Below are 5,782 nucleotides of genomic sequence, written 5' to 3'. Positions count from 1 at the left end.
AGAGACAGAGGTCCTGACACTTTAGGGATTGAACACACTGAAATGGGGAATCAGGACGCCATAAAGACAAGGCTGCTAAGCCTCCTTCAACAAACAGCAAAAGGTGGCCTGGTTTGAGAGTTGCCTATACTGGAGGAACCCTCTCAGCCTTCCCTGGTTTACCTCTGCCCAGGGCCCAGGGTCCATGCCCTCTGGGCTTGCACCCCACTGGAGACCACCACCCCACTGGAGACTGCCACCCCACTGAAGACCGACACCCCATTGGAGGCTGCCACACCACTGTAGGCTGCCATTGCACCAGAGGCCACCACCCCACCGGAGGTCTCCATCCCATCAGTGGCCACCACCACACAGGAGGCCGCCACCCCACTAGAAGCCTCCATCCCATTGGTGGCCAACACCCCACAGGTGGCTGCCACCCCACTGAAGGCCATCAGATGATAAAAAACCATTTTACAACAAAGACATTTGCACCAGAATGTTTATTGCAGCCTAATTCATAATATCCAAGACATGGAAACAGCCCAAGTACCCATCAACCCACTCATGAATAGATTAACAAATTGTGGTATATGTACACCATGGAATACTATGCAGCTTAAAAAAGATGGAGACTTCACATCTTTTATGTTTACCTGGATGAGCTGAAACATACTCATCTTTGTAAAGTATCTCAAGAATGGAAAAAAGTATACAGTGTACTCAATACTACCATGAAATCAATATATAACCACCTACACACTCATATGCATGGCAAAACATAACTACAGTCCTTTTCCATAAGCAGGTCCTTAAAGCGATGGCTATCACTTTTGTAAATGAACTCTTAATAGTTATTAGGACATAAAAGATGAAATAAAACTCAACACATTTAATATGATTTCTAAAACTAGAGGAGAAAGTCAACGGAGATTATAGATTGATATGAAAACACAATTGCAAGAGATGAAAAGGAAGGTCCTTGTGATAACAAATACTTGGAAAAGTGTCAGAGCACAATGGAGGACTAGAGACATCTCCTTGCTGGCTACTTGTGCAAAAGTGGACTTAAGTCACCTCTGGCTATGTAGGGATAGCACAGAAATATCACTTCAGGGGCATAGTGAAACAGCAGAAGACTTTAGGAGCTAACAAGTAGGTCTGAAGCTGAGGAAAACCAATGCAGAAGACAGGTACTTGGAACAAGCTAAGGATGGCAAATCAGTTGGCTCTCCCACAGAGGTTGGGGACAGGAAAGGGCTGTTGAACCTATTCCAAAACATTGAGAAGGAAAGAACCATCCCTAAAACATTATATGAAGCAAACATCATTCTGATACCAAAACCAGGAAAGGACCCAACTAAAAAGGAGATATACAGACCAATTTCACTAATGAATATTAATGCAAAAATGCTCAATAAAATCCTAGTCAACAGATTACAGCTACACAGTAAAAAAATTATACGTCATGATCAAGTAGGTTTCTTCCCAAGATGATAGGCTGGTTTAAGTTATGCGAATTCACAAATATAATTCACTATTTAATAGAAGCAAAAACAAAGACCATGTTATCCTCTTAATAGATGCAGAAAAAGTATTTGAAGCCAAGCTCAGTGGCTCATGCCTGTAATCCCAGCACGTTGGAGGCTAGGGTGGGTGGATTGTCTGAGCTTATGACTTCAAGACCAGCCTGAACAAGAGTGAGACCCTGTCTCTAAAACATAGCTGGGTGTTGTGGCAGGCACCTGTTGTCCCAGCTATTTGGGAGGCTGAAGCAGGAGGATTGCTTCAACCCAAGAGTTTGAGGTTGCTGTGAGCTAAGACACCAAGGCACTCTACCAAGGATGACCAAGTGAGACCCTGTCTCAAAAAAAAAAAAATTAAGAAAAAGCATTTGATAATATTCAGCATCCTTTTCTAACAAGAATACTTAAGAATGTAGGTATTAGTGGCACATTTCTTAAAATGTTTGAAGCTATCTACAATAAACCCACAGCTAACATCACACTGAATGGAGTAAAACTGAAAGCTTTTCCACTTAGAACAGGAATCAGATAAGGATGTCCACTATTACCACTATTATTCAACATAGTGCTGGAAGTTCTAGCTCATGCTATCAGGCAAGACAAGAATATAAAGTGCATCCAAATGGGGGGAGAGGAGGTCAAACTCTCATCCTTTGCTGATGATATGATCTTAAACTTTAGTATAAGTCACAAGACTCCTGGAAGTGATCAAGAAATATAGAAACATCTCAGGGTATAAAATCATTGTCCACAAATCAGTAGCTTTTGTATATGCCAATAACAGTCAAGTCGAAAAGCTAATCAAAGATACAGTTCCCTTCACAGTAACTTCAAAGAAAATGAAATACCTAGGAATATAGGTATGTCAACCTAAATGGAGTTGAAGAAGGAGGTAAAGGACTTCTCTTACCATAAGAAAAGAAATAGCAGAAGAATGATAAATGGAAGGCATACCATGCTCCTGGCTGGGAAGAATCAACATTGTTAAAATGTCTACTCAACTTCAAGAAATCTACAGATTCAATGCATTCCCCATTAAAATACCAACATCATAATTTGAAGATTTGGAAAAAAAAATAGTTGTTCATTTCATATGGAAACAGAAAAAGCCAGATAGCCAAGGCTATTTTTAATAATAGGAGCAATACCACAGGCTTCACTGTACCAGACTTTAGGTTATAAGTCCACAGTGATCAAAACAGCATGGTATTCACACAAAAATAGAGACATAGAGATATGGAACAAGATAGAAAACCAAGAGATGAAACCAGTCTCTAGTTGCCATCTGATCTTTGATAAACTGAACAAAAGCATATACTGAGGAAAAGAATCCCTATTCAATAAATAGTGCTGGGAAAACTGAATAAGCGTATGTAAAACACTGAAATTGGACCCATACCTTTCACCACTTATGAAAACTGATTCAGGATAGACAAAGATTTAAATTGAAGATATGAAATGATAAAAAAAAAAAAAAAAAAAAAAACGAGATGAAAGAGTGAGCAAAACTCTTGAAAATGTTGGCCTGGGGAAAGAGTTTATGAAGAAAATCTCATCACAACAGCAACACAAATAAACAAATGGGACTGAATTAAACTGAAAAGCTCTTGCACAGCTGAGGACATAGCAATTAAAGCAAATGGACAACCTTAAGAATGGGAAAAGATATTTGCATGTTACAAATTTGACAAATGCTAGATAACTAGGATCTATAGAAAACTCAACATAATCAACGAAAAAAGGAGCTAACAATCCCATCTTTCACTGCGCAAGAGACACGAGTACAACCTTCTCTGAGGAAGGCAGGTGCATGGGTAACAAACATGAAAAAATGCTCAGCATGCCTAATGCTTAGAGAAATGCAAATCAGAACCACCCTGAGATATCACCTAACCCCAGTGACAATACCCACATCACACACTCTAATAGTTGCAAATGCTGGTGTGGGCGTGGAGAGAAAGGGACACTTTTGGTGGGAATGAAACTAATGTAGACTCTATGGAATGAAGTATAGAGAATCCTCAAAGAACTCAAATTAAACCTCCCATTTGACCTTGCAATCCCAGTACTAGGTATCTACCCAGAAGAAAAAAATCTTTAAATCATAAAGACATTTGCACTAGAATGTTTATCACTTCTCAATTTATAATAGCCAAGATGCAGAAACAACATAAATGCCCATTAACTAAGGAGTAGATTAACAAGCTGTGGTACATGTATAACATGGAATACTATATTCAGCCATAAGAAGATAGTGACTTTACATCTTTTGTATTAACCTGAATATAGTTGAAACACATTCTTCTTAGTAAAGTATCACAAGAATGGAAAAGGAAGTATCTAATGTACTCAGTTTTATTATGCCCACATAGGAGAAAAACTTACTTCTAGTCCAGACATTTGCACTAGACATTTAAACAAGACATTATCACTCCTACTGAAAGAGCACAAAGTACAGGTGTATGGCACACCTTTGGGGTGTGGGAGATAACTATAAGAAGCACTGTACCTAACAAATTCAAAAACTGTGACCTGGTCGTATCCTCACAATAACCTGAAATTAAAAAAATATATATTTGCAAGGAAACCAGAAAGATAATAAGTGACTTAAAACACCAGTGGAGGCAAGAATGAATAGAATTGTCAACACTGCAGCCAAATCAATGATATGGATATGTCAGCCAATGTTGTATTTCAATGTATAAATCAATGCTTACAAATAAATTAGCTTTTTTTTTTTTTCAAATATGGAACACTTCATGAATTTGTGTGTCATCCTTGCGCAGGGGCCATGCTAATCTTCTCTGTATCGTTCCAATTTTAGTATATGTGCTGCCGAAGCGAGCACAAATAAATTAGCTTTTAATTCCATTATGTTAAAGTATTTGTTCTTACCTGAATTTAGTAAGGCTACAGTGACCCCATCAAATGAATTCTTAAACATTTCATCTTCTGTATTGAGAAAAAACTTATTAAGACAGTGTCCTGGGCATTGGGTAGCAATCTTCTGTGAAATCATCCAAGCTTTGTGATTTTTCAAGAAAGGAATTTTAGATCACCACTTCAATGTCTTTAACAGTTTTATATCTGTTCAAGATTGTATTTATTTTGGGTTTACCTATGGAATATTATACTTTTCTAGAAAGTTAAACATTTATTGTAGGTATTAAAAGTTATTGGTATACAATTATTCATACTATTTTAAATTTGTACCTTCTTTCCTTCTCTTTTCTTTTTCCTTGCTTGGTTAAGTCAGAAATTTATTTATCAAATAATATGCATAATCATTTATACAATTTTTAGTTACTATAAGATATGACTAAGTTTTGATTTTATTGTTTTTCAATGTTCTGAATAGCTTGTTGTTCCTTCTTTTTAAAATTTTTTGGTTTTTGTTTGTTTCCCTGTTACTTTTTGGTTTGTTCTGAAATTTAAAGTTAGTGCATTTATACCTGAAAATAAAAAGACATTTTTATTTTCTATAAAATGTATTCAAAGCTATTATTATCACTCACAAGTGTTACTAATTTAACCACATCACTCATTTCTCTAGTCTTTGTCTTCATTTGTCTTTAAATAGGCTGTGATTTCTCTCTTACTTCTGGGTCATTTTAAAATATTATTTTTTAGTCTGGGTGTCATGGCTCCTGCCTATAATCCTAGCGCGTTAGACGGTCAAGACAGCTGAATTGCTTTAGCTGAAGAGTTCAAGACCAGCCTGAACAAGAGTGAGACCTCATCTCTAAAAAAATAGAAAAAATATACCGGTGTTGTGGTGGGCACCTGTAGTCCCAGCTACTCTGGAAGCTGAGGCAAGACGATCATTTGAGCCCAAGAGTTTGAGGTTGCTGTGAGCTATGATGACACCCCGGCACTCCTCCCAGGGCAACAGAGAGACGCCGTCTCAAACCAACAACAATAAAAACAAAATTAAAATAAAATATCACTTTTTAAATTTTCATATCTAATTTTGGCTATCTTTTTGTAGTTTGTAATTTTACTGCAATTTGGTGAAATAACACAATCAGCAAGGGGGTTCTTGTTGTTTTGTGATATTTTTGAGTCTTTGAAACTTAGTGAGGTTTTCTTTTTAGCCTAGTAGGTGCTTGACTATTTGTGAATGGGCCATAGATCTTAAAAACATAATGTGTTGTCTCTGTTGAATGTAATGATCTATCACTCATCTATCTCACCTATGTATCTACCAACCAGTAGTGATAGCCACACATTAGATAACACAATTATTTATGTTATTCATATTTTCCATCTTAGTGTAT

General features: G+C 37.1%; 1 non-coding gene across 1 annotated transcript; it reads right to left on the bottom strand.

The window, feature by feature from the left end:
- Positions 1–4,246: 4,246 nt before the first annotated feature.
- LOC128592829 (U6 spliceosomal RNA) lies at positions 4,247–4,353 on the bottom strand. The gene has a single exon (XR_008382042.1). It is a non-coding gene; the product is annotated as a U6 spliceosomal RNA (small nuclear RNA).
- Positions 4,354–5,782: the final 1,429 nt, after the last annotated feature.

This window comes from Nycticebus coucang, chromosome 8, assembly GCF_027406575.1.
Source record: "Nycticebus coucang isolate mNycCou1 chromosome 8, mNycCou1.pri, whole genome shotgun sequence".
Taxonomy (NCBI): Eukaryota; Metazoa; Chordata; class Mammalia; order Primates; family Lorisidae; genus Nycticebus; species Nycticebus coucang.
This window is presented reverse-complemented; position numbering and strand designations above follow the sequence as displayed.